This window comes from Vigna radiata, chromosome 2 (assembly GCF_000741045.1).
Source record: "Vigna radiata var. radiata cultivar VC1973A chromosome 2, Vradiata_ver6, whole genome shotgun sequence".
Classification (NCBI taxonomy): Eukaryota; Viridiplantae; Streptophyta; class Magnoliopsida; order Fabales; family Fabaceae; genus Vigna; species Vigna radiata.
Genome location: NC_028352.1, coordinates 9,160,568 through 9,175,905, shown reverse-complemented (window position 1 = coordinate 9,175,905; position 15,338 = coordinate 9,160,568). Strand labels below are relative to the sequence as shown.

Sequence of the window (15,338 nt, the reverse complement as noted above, 5' to 3'; positions counted from 1 at the left end):
AGGACAATTGATGGTTGCTCCAGACGCTTATCTAGGCTATAGATGGTATACCAAACTCCTGTCATTTTATATCCAAATAACTTTGGCATAGGTAACATAAGCTGAAATTGTCAGACTATGTAATCGTCACAAGTTAGTATAATACCAACAAGCAACACAAAAAATTATGTCCATCACCAATTAGGCATTTTAAGTTTCCCAATATTAGAAGTATGATCAAGTTAATACATTTCACAAGCAATGTCTACCATACCACAGAGTTTAAACCACACTTCTCAAAAGCAACAAAAATAAACATTATTGTCAATAGGTACAGGTTACTCCATTATATTAATTTCGCCTTCGAGTGCGCCCTTTACTTTGTTGGCTGACGGATTCATTATCTCTAGATTGACGATTACATCCACTCCTTCATTGCCTTATTCAGCAGCGACATCCTAGTTTGTTCCATTGTAAGTTCTGCTTTAGCATCCTCATCTAAGATGTCCTTCAGAGGAATCAACTCTCCTTTATACATGTGCTTCATGATATCAAAGCCAGTTCCTTCCTTCAATCGACATGGCAGTGCTTTTTCAAAACCTTCGGTATGCTGGTTGTAGATGGCCCTTTGCATTTCGACAACTTTTGCGTCTTGGGTTTGCACTTTGTTAACCAGAGCATCCCTCTCCTATCTGACGTCGCGCTCAGCTTTGCTAAGGTTTCGACAGAAGGCAAGCAACTCATTCATTTGCTCCTTTAGTATTATAATATTAATTGTTAACCAAGGTAGTTATGAAGTGGCCGAACAGTATTAACAGATAAAGACGGGGGAAAGTGAGTTAGATGCTGAACGGTATTAATAGTTGAAGGCAAGGTCAAAGTTAAACGTCGAATAGTATTAACAGCTAGAATGTTGATGCCCAGGTCTTTCTGGATTTTTTTTCACCTTTAAGAAGGGCTTTTTACTAGTTATATTTCTCTTGAGAGTATTTTTAAGGACGAGAATAGATTGGTACTGAAGAGAATGTTCGGCATTGCTACTGTATCTGTAACAGTAAGTATTCATATACTCAGACCCGAAACCATCTACACATAGTTAAACCGATTAAAGAAAATATAAATTGAAGTAAACCAATTTCATGCTCACGTGTTTAAAGCAGAGAAATAAACCACACTCACCCCACGACGATAGATCATTAAATCATCGTAGAAGTCATAGTATGTCAAAGATTACATAGTCCATCACTTCATTTGCATAACCTCCTTAAAACATCAACATTCCACAACATCAGCATTACAAAATAATCTAACTACCTAATCTATTTAAGAAACTACTAAATCTTGAAATATAACATACTTAAATCAATCTACTTAAGAAACTTTGTAAAATTTTGTTCATATAATAACTAGTTGTCACGGCTATGATAGATCATAGCAGAAATATAAAAGTATAGTACGAACCTGCTATAGGTACTTCAAGAATAGTTTCAAAATTTACTATTCCTATCATAACAAAAATGGTGACACCACCCATTAGTGGGATTCTAACTACATGTTTAGGAATAAAACCACAAAGCCAAATGACGAATCCACCTCCAAGAAGATACAACCTTATTGACATTATCGTTACTATCACGAATCTTGTTATTCCACCTCCCATCTTTCGGAACTTGTAAATGAGGTATTCATTTATCGGTATCATGAAAGCTCCGAAAAAAGAATTAACCCAAGTTGGCTTGGTTAGAGGTTTAATATCAGCACCCGTCATAAACAAAAAAAGGAAGAGTTAATATGCTGCAAGTAAATTCCTACAAGACTCCTGTCGTAAATAAACATGAAGAGGAAGTTGTGAGTCTGCTACACCTTGTAGCAGATGCATAACTCTCTCTTCATGTTTATATAAGACAGGAGTCTTAAAGGAATTTTCTTGTAGCATATACATTCTTCCTTTTTATGTTTATGACTGGTGATGATATCAAACCTCTAACCAAGCCAACTTGGGTTAATTCTTTTATGGGAGCTTTAATGATACCCATAAGTGAATACTTCCTTTACAAATTCAGAAAGATGGGAGGTGGAATAACAAGATTCATGATAATAACGATAATTTCAATAGAGATGTATCTTCTGGCGGGTGGATTCGTCATTTGGCTTTGTGGTTTGATTCCCAAACATGTCGTTAGAATCCCAGTAATGGGTGGTGTTACCGTTTTTGTTATGATAGGTATCGCAAATTTTGAAACTACTCTTGAAGTACCTGTACCAAGTTGGTACTATACTTTCATATGTCGTGACCGCCAGTTATTATATGAACAAAACTTTTACAAAGTTTCTTAAGTATATTAGATTTAAGTATGTTATATTTCAATATTTAGTAGTTTCTTAAATAGATTAGGTAGTTAGATTATTTTATAATGCTAATGTTGTGGAATATTGATGTTTTAAGGAGGTTATGCAAATAGAGTAATGGACTATGTAATCTCTGACATATTATGACTTCTAGGATGATTTAATATATCTATCTTCTTGGAATTGAGTGTTGTTTATTTCTCTGCATTAAACACGTGACCATGAAATTGGTTTACTTCAATTTATATTTTCTTTTATTGGTTTATTATTATTAATGTTAGTTTGTTAAACACGTGCATTATGTTATTTTGAAATACCATAAAATTTAACTGGTTTCGGGTATGAGTATATGAATACTTACGATTATAGATACAGTTGCAATGCCGAAGATTTTCTTTAGTACCAATGTATTGTCGTCCTTAAAAATACTCTCATAAAGAGAAATATAACTGCTAAAAAGGCCTTCTTAAAGGTGAAAAAAATCCAGAAAGACCTAGCCATCAACATTCTAAGTGTTAATATTGTTTGGCCTCTAACTCATTTCCACTTTGCTTTTAACTGGTAATACTGTTTGGCATCTAACTCACTTCCCCCCGCCTTTAACTTTTAATAAAGAAAAGAAATAAACCACACTCAAATTCCATGATCACTTCCCCCTGCCTTTCTTCTCCTTGCATACACTTTCCAACCCCTATAAGGCGTGGTTACAAAACGAGCATGCAGCAGCAACAAAATGGTATAAAGGACTGTGTTTCATATTCTGGGTGTGGCAGAACCTGTAGTAACACCATATACAAGACTATGCTATTGAAATATAAATTGATTTTGTTATTGGGCCTATAAGATAAAAGCTCAAGTAGAGAAGGCCCAAATAGAATTCTAGAAAATCCTATCTAAAAGATTCTAGAATGATGTACAAAAAAAATATCTAGGGATGTTTATCCATAAGATGTTTCTAGGAAAGTTTAGAATTGTAGGAATGTTTTAGAAAGTTTTAGAGAATGAATTATAGCCCTTAGATGAATGACGTGGTGGCAAGATCCTAACTATTGGTTAAGGAGGTGCCACTAGTATAAATAAGAAATTGTTGTATCATTTCTAAACAAGCCAAAAAGATTAGAAGCCTTCAATATTACAAATCTTTCATCCTCTCAATATCTTCCAACCTCTCCCAATCTTAAAAACTTCCTTCTAGCCATTAAAGTTTCCTCCCAACAAAGTGGTATCAGAGCCATAAGATCCTCATAATGGCAAATACCGGAGTTCTCTTTCAAGTCCCGATGCTCACCAAGAGCAACTATGACAATTGAAGCTTAAGGATGGTAGCTCTCCTTGGTGCACATGATGTGTGGGAGGTGGTCGAGAAGGGCCACACCGAGCCAGAGAATGTAGAGAGTCTTTCTCAAGCTCAAGAGGATAGCTTGAGAGACTCAAGGAAGAGAGACAAGAAAGCTCTTTGTCTAATCTATCAAGGATTAGATGAAGATACTTTTGAGAAGATTTCTGGAGTCAAGTCAGCCAAGGAAGCATGGGAGAAGCTCAAGATCTCTTACAAGGGAGCAGATCAAGTCAAAAAGGTACGTCTTCAAACTTTGAGAGGAGAGTTTGAAGCTTTGCATATGAAGGAAGGTGAACTAGTCTCCGATTACTTTTCAAGAGTTTTAACGGTTACTAATAACCTAAAAAGAAATGGTGAGAAGCTAGATGATGTAAGAATTATGGAGAAAATTCTTAGATCATTAGATCCAAAGTTCGAACATATTGTCACCATTACCGAAGAAACAAAAGACTTGGAGGCCATGTCAATAGAGCAACTTCTTGGTTCGTTGCAAGCTTATGAAGAAAAGAAAAAGAAGAAGGAAGAGATCGTGGAGCAAGTCTTCAAGGCACACATTGATTCAAGAAAAGAAGAAAATGCACACAACCAATCAAGGCGGAGTTATAATCAAGAACAAGGATGAGGGCGTGCATATGGACGTGGACAAGGACGAAAGCCTAACAACAACAACCAAAGAGGAGAAAGCTCTAACAGAGGTCGTGGGAGAGGAAATCCAAATTCAAGGTATGACAAGTCATGAATCAAGTGTTACAATTGTGATAAGTTTGGACATTATGCTTCTGAATGTAGAGCCCCTAATAAAAATAAAGTCGAAGAGAAAGCCAATTATGCTGAAGAAAGGTGTCAAGAAGATGACACCTTGCTATTGGCTTTCAAGGGCCAAGATAAAGGCGAGGATAATCAGTGGTACCTTAACAGTGGAGCAAGTAACCATATGTGTGGGAAAATAAGCATGTTCGTAGAGCTTGACGAATCAGTAAAGGGAAACGTGGCTTTTGGAGATGAATCAAAGGTGGCGGTGAAAGGAAAAGGTAATGTCCTCATCCGATTAAAGAATGGAGAACATCAATTTATTTCCAACGTATATTATGTGCCAAGCATGAAGAGCAACATCTTGAGCTTAGGACAACTCTTAGAGAAATGTTATGATATTCAACTTAAGAATAATAACCTTTCTATAAGAGATAATACAAGTAGATTCATTGCAAAGGTGCCAATGACAAGAAATAGAATGTTTGTGCTCAACATTTAAAGTGATGGTCCACAATGTCTCAAGATGTGCTACAAAGACCAATCATGGCTTTGGCATCTTCGATTTGGCCATCTTAATTTTAAAGGATTAGAGTTGCTCTCCAAAAAGGCAATGGTGAGAGGGTTGCCTTCTATTACTCACTCAACCAAGTTTGTGAAGGATGTCTACTTAGAAAACAATTTTGATTTCCAAAGGAGTCAGACTCAAGAGCTCAAAAGCCATTAGAACTCATTCACACAATGTGTGCGGACCAACCAAGCCAAGATTACTTGGTAAGAGTAATTATTTCCTTCTCTTCATTGATGATTTTTCAAGAAAAACATGGGTATATTTCTTAAAAGAAAAATCAGAAGTATTCAAGAATTTCAAGAAGTTTAAAGCCCATGTTGAGAAGGAAAGTGGCCTTCTGATCAAAGCTTTGAGATCCGATCGTGGAGGAGAGTTCACATCAAAAGAGTTTCATGAGTATTGCGAAGACAATGGGATGAGACGACAGTTGACAGTACCAAGATCCCCTCAACAAAATGGAGTGGCTGAAAGGAAGAATAGAACTATCCTGGAGATGGCAAGGAGCGTGCTTAAAAGCAAGAGACTTCCAAAGGAGTTTTGGGCTGAAGCTGTTGCATGTGCAGTCTATCTAACCAACCGCTCTTCAACAAGAAGCGTTAGTGGAAAAACACCACAAGAAGCATGGAGCGGAAGAAAGCCAAGTATTTCTCACCTTAGAGTCTTTGGAAGTATAGCTCATATGCATGTGCCAAATGAGAAACGAAGTAAACTTGATGACAAAAGTGAAAAATACATCTTCATTGGTTACGACGCCAACTCCAAAGGGTACAAACTCTACAATCCTGATACAAGGAAAACAATCATGAGCCGGAATGTAGTGTTTGATGAAGAAGGAGAATGGGATTGGTCGACAAATTGTGAGGACCATACCTTCTTCCCGTGCGTTGAAGAAGATGATGTGGAACAACAACAACAACAACCACAAGAGGCACCTGCTACTCCACCCACTTCACCAAATACAACTCTTCAAGATGATGAAAGCTCAAGTGAAAGAATTCCACGTTTTCGAAATCTCCAAGAAATTTATGAGGTAACTGAAAATCTAGACAATGTTACCTTATTTTGTCTATTTGCAGACTGTGATCCCATGAACTTCCAAGAAGCAATAGAAAAGAAGAGTTGGAGAAATGCAATGGATGAAGAGATCGAGCCAATAAAGAAGAATGATACTTGGGAGCTAGTCTCGCTTCCAAAAAGGCACAAAGCAATAGGTGTTAAGTGGGTCTACAAAGCAAAGAAGGACTCTAAAGGAGAAGTTCAGAGATACAAAGCAAGATTCGTGGCGAAAGGCTACAGTCAAAGGGCTGGCATCAACTATGACGAGGTATTTGCTCCTGTTGCTCGACTAGAAACTGTTAGACTTATCATATAATTAGCAGCTCAGAATAATTGGAAGATACACCAAATGGATGTCAAGTCTGCCTTCTTAAATGGAGTTCTTGAAGAAGAAGTCTACATTGAGCAACCACAAGGATAAAAAGTTAAAGGAGAAGAAGATAAAGTCTTGAGATTAAAGAAGGCTCTTTATGGATTGAAACAAGCCCCGAGAGCTTGGAATGTTCGGATTGACAAGTACTTCAAAGAAGCGGATTTCACCAAGTGTCCATATGAGCATGCACTCTATATCAAAGCTCAAGGTAAAGATATTTTGATTGTATGCTTGTATGTCGATGACTTGATCTTTACAGAGAACAATCCAAGCATGTTTGAGGAATTCAAGAAGGATATGACCAAGGAATCTGAAATGACCGACATGGGGCTTATGGCATATTATCTCGGAATTGAAGTAAAGCAAGGAAATGAAGGAATTTTTATTACTCAAGAAAGATATGCCAAAGACCTCCTCAAGAAGTTCAAGATGGATGACGCTAATCCAATTGGTACTCCTATGGAATGCAACATCAAGTTGAGTAAGGATGAAGAGGGAGAAAAAGTGGATCCAACCCTCTATAAAAGTCTTGTTGGAAGTTTGCGCTATTTAACTTGTACAAGACCAGACATTCTCAATGTCGTTGGAGTCGTGAGTCGGTACATGGAAGCTCCAACAACTACTCACTTCAAGTCTGCGAAGAGGATTCTTCGATATATCAAAGGTACGACAAGCTTTGGCCTATACTACTCTATTTCTAACGATTACAAGCTTGTTGGATATAGTGATAGCGATTGGAGTGAAGATATGGATGACCGAAAGAGCACAAGTGGATTTGTATTCTACATGGGAGACACAACTTTTACTTGGATGTCCAAGAAGCAGCCTATTGTCACTTTGTCTACATGTGAAGCAGAGTATGTAGCTGCAACTTCATGTGTTTGCCATGCTGTTTGGCTACGCAACCTATTGAAGGAGTTAAGCTTGCCACAAGTGGAGCCAACAAAGATTTTCGTGGACAATAAGTCGGCAATAGCATTAGCAAAAAACCCAGTCTTCCATGATCGAAGTAAGCACATCCACACTCGTTACCATTACATTCGAGAATGCATCAACAACAAGGATGTGCAAATGGAATATGTGAAGACGCATGATCAGGTAGTAGATATCTTCACCAAACCGCTGAAGAAAGAAGTCTTCATGAAGTTGAGAAGTTTGCTTGGAGTACAAAATCAAGTTTAAGAGAGGGTGTTGAAATATAAATTGATTTTGTTATTGGGCCTATAAGATAAAAGCCCAAGTAGAGAAGGCCCAAATAGAATTCTAGAAAATCCTATCTAAAAGATTCTAGAATGATGTACAAAAAAAATATCTAGGGATGTTTATCCATAAGATGTTTCTAGGAAAGTTTAGAATTGTAGGAATGTTTTAGAAAGTTTTAGAGAATGAATTATAGCCCTTAGATGAATGATGTGGTGGCAAGATCCTAGCCATTGGTTAAGAAGGTGCCACTAGTATAAATAGGAAATGGTTGTATCATTTCTAAACAAGCCAAAAAGATTAGAAGCCTTCAATATTACAAGTCTTTCATCCTCTCAATATCTTCCAACCTCTCCCAATCTTAAAAACTTCCTTCTAGCCATTAAAGTTTCCTCCCAACATATGCTTCATCTGCAATAGACAGCAACATTACTTTTTACTCATTTAATTAATTTATAATAAATATTTCCTTGAATTTAATAAAAAATTATTCATTTTATTAATAACAATAAACAATCATCTATCTATGCATAGCATCCTTCACATTCGTTTCTTCTTTGTCTTTAAGTTTGCATTTGTTTCTTCTCCCATTTGTTTCTTCTATGTCTTTAAGCTTGCATTTGTTTCTTAACTATGGGTAATATTCAAACATTTTATCAGGCGGTAAAAGATATATTTGAAGCCGAAGAAGAATATTATCAAGAAGACGAAAAACAACCAATCCTAGAAGAAGACCAAAGACAACCACGAGCTGAAGATGTTGAAGGAGAAACATCACAAGGAACCGAAGAATTTTATGATGTTGAAGAAACAAAATCCAAAGAACAACATGGAGAAAATATCCACAATAATGTTCCATGTTGTGGTGGAACGTTATTGTGGATATCTTCTCCATGTTGTTCTTCGAATGTTGTTTCTTCAACATCATAAAATTCTTCATCTCCTTATGATGTTTCTCCTTCAACATCTTTAGCTCCTGGTTGTCTTTCGTCTTCTTCTAGGATTGATTGTCTTTCATCTTCTTGATTGATAATGTTCTTCTTCGGCTTCAAATAGATCTCTTACAGATAAAATGTTTGAATATTATTCATAGTTAAGAAACAAAAATACAAATGCAAGCTTAAAGATAGAAAAGAAACAAATGGGAGAAGAAATAAATGCAATCTTAAAGATAGAGAACAAAAGAATGCGAAAGATGATATATATAAATAGCTGATTGTGCATAGTTATTAATAAAGTGAATAATTTTTTTATTAAATTTAATGAAATATTTATTATAAATTAATTAAATATGAGCAAAAAGTAATGTTGCTGCTGCAGATTCAGCTAATGCGGTTCTGCCACACCCAGAAGATGAAGCATAGTCCTGTATATGGTATATGGTGCTACTATAGGTTCTGCCACACCTAGAAGATGAAACGCAGTCCTAAACACCTAGAAGTCTGCATGCTCATTTTGCAACCATCCTTGATAGGGGTTGGAAAGTGTAGGAGAGGAGAAGGAAGGCAAGGGGGAAGTGAGGCCGAACGGTATAAACCGTTAAAGGTTAGACAGTAAACAAATGGTATTAACCGGCAAAGATCGAAAATATAAACCGTTAAAGACCAAACGGTATTAACTAGGGGGAAGTGAGTTAAAGGCTGATTGTTTTACTAGTTAGGAAGGGGTGTGAGTATAAATAGTTTTCGATAATAGTTTTTGTATAACTCTATTCAGGGTATTCTTGTATTCTTTGTGTAAAGTCAAGACCTTAGCCTGAGGAGGGGGATTAGGCTCCCGTAGAACAATATACTTGTACATTGGTTCTTTGATCAATACAAAATTATATTCTTTCTATCTAGTTTATTGTGTTTATGTATGTGGGAATGAGTTCTATAAGTTTCACTTTCCAAGAACCTAACAACCCCAAAGCAAGAGGCGACAAAAAACATTTCCATATAAAGAAGGGAAGTCATTGGAGGAGAATTTGCCACCACCCAAGCCTCCAGACCTGAATTGGAGGGTAGTCAGTGGGTTCCCTTCATATGATAGCACGATGATGAAGAGGAGCCAGGAGATCAAGTTTCAAAGTTCCAACCTTGAAGACATTTTTTTTTTAAATATGATTTCCTTGAAAAAATATGTCACAACTTAAGATTAGAATTTTAACTTTAAATAAAAAAGAAATACAATTTGCATAGCCACTCGAAGCGGGAATTGATACATTAGGGAAAATAGTGATTATCTTTAAAAAAGGTTTATTAAAAAAATTTAAAGTAAAAAAAATATAATCAATGAACGAAATTTGAAGTTTGCACAATACCATGAAACGATCAAGTCGTGTGAAGTATTTGAACTCACACAAGCACAACACCAGACAAGCAAAATGTACAAAATATATATATATATATATATATATATATATATATATATATATATTATATTATGTTAAACGATCTTATTGTTCTAAAATAGATTACATTCAACACGAAAAATGTATAAACTAACACTTAAAAACATAAAAATAATAATGTGAATTATAAGCTAATTATTTAAATTACAATGATTCAACCAAGTAATAGAGTACTAACAATTATAATAACATATTGCATACCATTTAAAGAAAAAACAATGTAATAATCATTTCCAATCCAATTGTCATAATTGAAAACATAATCTTGTTAATTTATATTTAGCGGTTCCTTTGTGGAAAATAAGGACCAAAGCCTGTGTGCATAAATTCTGAGTCTAAAATTGCAATAATGATTAAAATTTGGTACACTTTTGTTAATATCTATTTTTTTCAAAGGTGATTGTTGTGATGCTGTTACGGGATCAGAGTACTTTTATCATATTGGTTATGTCTTATTGAAGTAATTGTTAATGCTCTAAGATACTCTACTAGGACCATTAGAGCATCTCCAATTGTTAATAATTTAAGATATCTACTACTATCAAAACTAAAGCACAAAGAAAATCTATATGTTAAACCATGGATTCTTCCCCTAGAGCTTAGGATAGCTGGTCCACATCTTGGAGCAACCTCCCAAGGTTCTCATCATGATTCGTGAGTGAAATCTCTTTCATATATTATAATCTTTAAAGCTGTTGTTTCATCTATACAGCAAGACCCGTCACTGAAACTCCTAAATTAAAATTTGACTGCTATTTATTGAGTATCTTTGTAATGTTTTTTCTTTTCAAATATAGAGGATTGTATGAGATAAGTTGCAGACCTTTTTAACGTTGTTTTGCATTCTATTTCTTTCCCATCTAACGTAATAAATATTATTATAATAACTCTTCCACCCGTTTTTATATTAACACGTGAGTCTGGCAGAAAAGTAAATATATAAATTAAATGATGAAAAAAAATTATAAATTTAATACATTTTCTCTTATTTCTTTTTTTCTTCAGGTGAGCGGTACCTGTTATATTTGTGAAAACATTTTGAATGAATAGGATGATTGCTCGCACTTGTATTGTTTTAACAGTAATTTAATTAATAAAATTACCACATACAAATGATAATTTAATTGAATATTTATTTTCTTAAAAAGAATTTTATAGTTAATTTAATAAAGGTATATTATTATTAAAAAATATTTAAATCCTTTTCTTTCTTAAAAATAATTTTAATTAATTTAATAGAAAAATATCAATACTTAAAAAAAATTAGGTCTTATTTTTCTTAAGCCTAAAATGAATGTTTTATATCTGCTTTGTCTTTGAGTCGATCATATATAGAATCAACCATAACTTGTCACAAGATATAGTTATTAAGAAATTTAAAAGTTAAATCCATAACCATAAAGACGCAAAATCATTTCACACAACTATAATGAACTGATATTTTTTCCTATATAAATAAAAAAAATAAAACAAAAGTTTATATTTAGTAAAAGAGTAAATGTTTAAACCATTTTTATTAAAAAAATGTTAGTTTATTACTCAAAATGCTGTAAGAATACAAAGGTTTTCAAAAATAAAATATCAAGTGATTTTATTAAAAATTGTAATAAAAATATAAGATTTTAATTAATTGAGAAGTTATTAGACTAAGGTCATGAACAATACACAAGTGACTAGTCATCTAAGAAAAAATATTGCATTATGAGAAAATTTTTAAATAACGAAGATGTAAAGTTGGTCATATCAATTTAACTTTTGCTTTGAGCTTATCCATTTCAATTTTTAATTCAGATAAACTCATCTTAACTTTTGACATGGACAAGTTCGTCTCAACCTTTTATCTAGTTCGATCCATCTCGACTTTCGGTCCCAACCAACCAATATCTATCTTTAACCTAAATCTGTTTGTTTTGACCTTCAACTTTAGCTGACCTATCTTTTTATTTAGTTTCGACTAACCTGTACCAATATTTAGTTTTAACTTTCCTGTCTCAACTTTTGTCCTCTCATATCATTCATCTTAACTATTAAGAGTCAAAGTTTTTTTTTTCTTTTATTTGAAAACTCTTTAAAAAATAATATTATTTAAAAGTTATTCATAACTTGTTGTCAACACCCAATTTCGTCCGGATCGATTAAATAATAGATATTTTATTTTTGTCTTATCTTATTTATTTACTTTCATTTTCATTTTATTTTATTTTGTTATTTTTAATTTTTTAATTTTATTTTTATTATTATATTTATTATTATTATTTTATTATTATTTAGTCTTTAAAAAAAAAGGAGGAAAGCAAAAGAAAAAAAAAGAAAAAAAGAAGAACGAAAAAAAAAAGAAAAGAAAAAAAAAGGAAAATGAAAGACAAAAAAGAAACAGAAAAAGAAAGAAAAAAAAAGAAGAAGAAAAAAAAGAAAAAAAAAGAAAATAGATTTGGAGCACGGCATGCAAGGAAAAGTTTGGTAAAAACAATTTTTATTTGAATTGTAATTAAAGAAAGGTGAAAACATTACCCATCACAGCAAGACACACACTTGGTTTTTTTGAAAAGGGGTGCATTCATTTTGGATTTTGGGCTTGAAAATTGCGCTGTACAGCGAGGCCTATGAGTACAATGGAGGTCCAAAGTTGAGATAAAAAAGCTGGTGGTTGGGCTTTTGGAGGAAACAGCATGCGATCTCCATGGAGAAAAGGGAGTGCCCAAGTTGAAGGGATTGGATATTATTTAATTGGGAACGTGATAAGAGATTTTACTTAACTATTAGCGTTTCCAAAGCTCGTCAGTTTCTTTTTTTTTTTTTATCTCAAATCTTTTCCTATCACCCATTTTTGGAAGCAAATATTTTACTCGATCATGTCCAGTTTTATTCAATTACCGTAAGGGTAAAAGCAAAGCTAGAAACAAGTGGTGCCGTAAAAGAAAAGGTACTGCAGGATTGCAGGAGCCAGGAAGCAATGGAGTGTTAAGCGGCCCCTCACTTTCGCCTCTGACGCAAGGTTCAAAAGTTTGAGAAAAAAGGAAAGTCAAATGCAAGGGGAATTTAAGCACAGGAAAGACATCTGCAAAAGGAAAAAAATTTGAAAATTCATTGAAAAAAAAAAGAGAAAAAATGGCAGCCTAAACAGAGGGGTCCTCACCTCCAATATCGGAGGCAATCAAAAAAAAGAACACCCTCTCCTTGATCTTCACAGAGAAAAAAAATAATACTGAAGAAAGACCGTTCACTCCACCAAAAAGAAAGATCCATCTTCCAACCTATCAAAAAACCTCCAAAGCCATTTTTATACAAAAACAAAAAAAAACATCCGATAATCATCTCTCACAGCTACACTCTTCATTATCCTCACCATATCAATCACTATCTCTACCAGAGCTTGGTGTCCAATACCACAAAGAAAAGAAAAAGAAGTGGTAAGAAGTGGTGCTTCATTTGAAGAAAAGGGGTTACAGGAAGAGCAAAAATGCCGACATAAAAGCCACCGAAGACGCTAGGCAATAGCACATGAGCTCCGAGAGGTAAGCAACTTCATTGCTTATTCACATTCGCAGGTATAGTAGAGTAAGTTTGTTGTATTATAGACAACAATTTATGCTTGTTATTGCGCTTTATACTTGCTATTGCTATGCCGCCTGTGTATGAATCTTCACCACTCTTCAATCCCATCACCATCATCAACTTTGACTCATACCATCCAAACCTCTAAAGCCATCTTCCTGCGAGAGAAAAGCCTGACCTATTAACGACAGATCCATCATCTTCCTATCCCAAATTTCCCCTACTAAAGAAATACCAGCAAGCCATAAACTAACTTCTCATAATCTTCAACCACAATCACAACAGACGACAGAACCAGTATCCTCATCTTTATCAGAACTGCCATTCACCCCTGTTTCTCCTTCACCTACAATGGAAAACGAAAACAACGCCCACGGACACACAGGAAGGAAGCTAAGCAAAATCAGAAAATCCCTCACACAATCCCGATTCCATTTATCTGCAAAAAAAAAAAAAGGATCCAATCCAAACCTGAATCAATCGCAGCAACCATAAACCAAGTCAGATAATGAAACTATGTTTCCATGTCTTTGTTTACTTCACATCACCAACTAAGGAACCAAATTCTTGAGCCAGAAAGACATACGTGACAGAAAACAAAGAAACCTTTCTTCAATCTCCATTCGGATGAAATTAAATTAACAAAAAGAGGAGAGGACTCATCTTAGGGTTGAAGGAGTGGCAGCACGTTTCAGTTTGACCTGCGGGGAAGGGTTTCCCTTCTGTTATAGACGGTGGCGGTGGCGGCTAGCCTCGTGGAAGCGGCGATGACGGGGCGTGAAGGAACGAGGTCCCGGTGATGAGCGGTGGCGACCTGTGTCGCCGGCGGCATCTCAGTTCGAGCTCGAAGATCAACAGCGCGGCTGGCGGTTGCCCCGGTAGGGCCTGGTGTCGGAGTTGACAGCGGCTCCGGCGTCGCGCGTCGTCACCGGCGACGCCATTGATGGCGGAGGAAATAGGTGTTGCAGGTAGTGACTCTTAGGTCATAGACAGAGTGAGTGTGTGAAATGGCGGAGTTACCTTTCCCCTGGGATTTTGTTTAGAGGAAGAGACCTGTGTCTCTTTGATGTTGAACGCAAATGGTGAAATGGGAAGAAGCTGGTAGAACCCGTTGTTTCTGAACGAAAGGGTCTTGGGTCAAAGCTTTTTTTTTTTTTTTTTTTCTAAAAAAACAAAAATATAAATGAAAGAAAACATTTTCTCCTGCGCGCACCCCCGATTTTTCACCCGCGCACCCCTCATACCTGTTCCCTTGGTCTGGGCTCAGACCCATTCCATTCCTTAAAGAAAAAAAAGAACAAAAAATTGATTTGCTTTTCCTCCCTGCAACCCCTTTGCTTCCATTTCGCACCCCCCTTCTCTTTGGGCTCAAGCCCAGTCTGTCTATGAAAAAAAAAACTTTGCTGCGCCCCCTTTATTCATATTTTCACCCTATATCCACTTGGGCTTCGGCCCAGTCTGCTATAAAAATTTTGGTTTGTACACCTCTGTTTTTCTCCTTTTTCACCCCTTCTCTTATCTAAGTACCACCACACCCCTTTTTTTTATTGTTTTGATATAGCTTTTGGTCTATTTTATGTTTACTTTTTATTTTATTTTGTTCTTTATTATCTTATTTCTATTATCTACTTATTTTAAAATATTTTGAGAAAATATCAAAAATGTTTTGGAAGTCTAAGCACGTGTGTGATCGCACGCATCGTCCTCGTGCTAAGACCTTTTCTCCTTTTATAAAAATTAAAAAAAACATGTTTTGAAGGTTTAAACACGTGTG

At 35.2% G+C, this 15,338-nt stretch overlaps 1 long non-coding RNA gene across 2 annotated transcripts; it reads right to left on the bottom strand.

Moving 5' to 3' along the window:
- Positions 1 to 13,068: 13,068 nt before the first annotated feature.
- Positions 13,069 to 15,170, bottom strand: LOC106755277. 2 transcript variants are annotated; one of them, XR_002667167.1, is made up of 2 exons: positions 14,151 to 15,170; positions 13,069 to 14,035 (listed from the first exon to the last, which is right to left on the bottom strand). It is a non-coding gene; the product is annotated as an uncharacterized LOC106755277 (long non-coding RNA). The 2 variants fall into 2 exon arrangements; XR_002667168.1 differs by having other exon boundaries at positions 13,069 to 14,003.
- Positions 15,171 to 15,338: the final 168 nt, after the last annotated feature.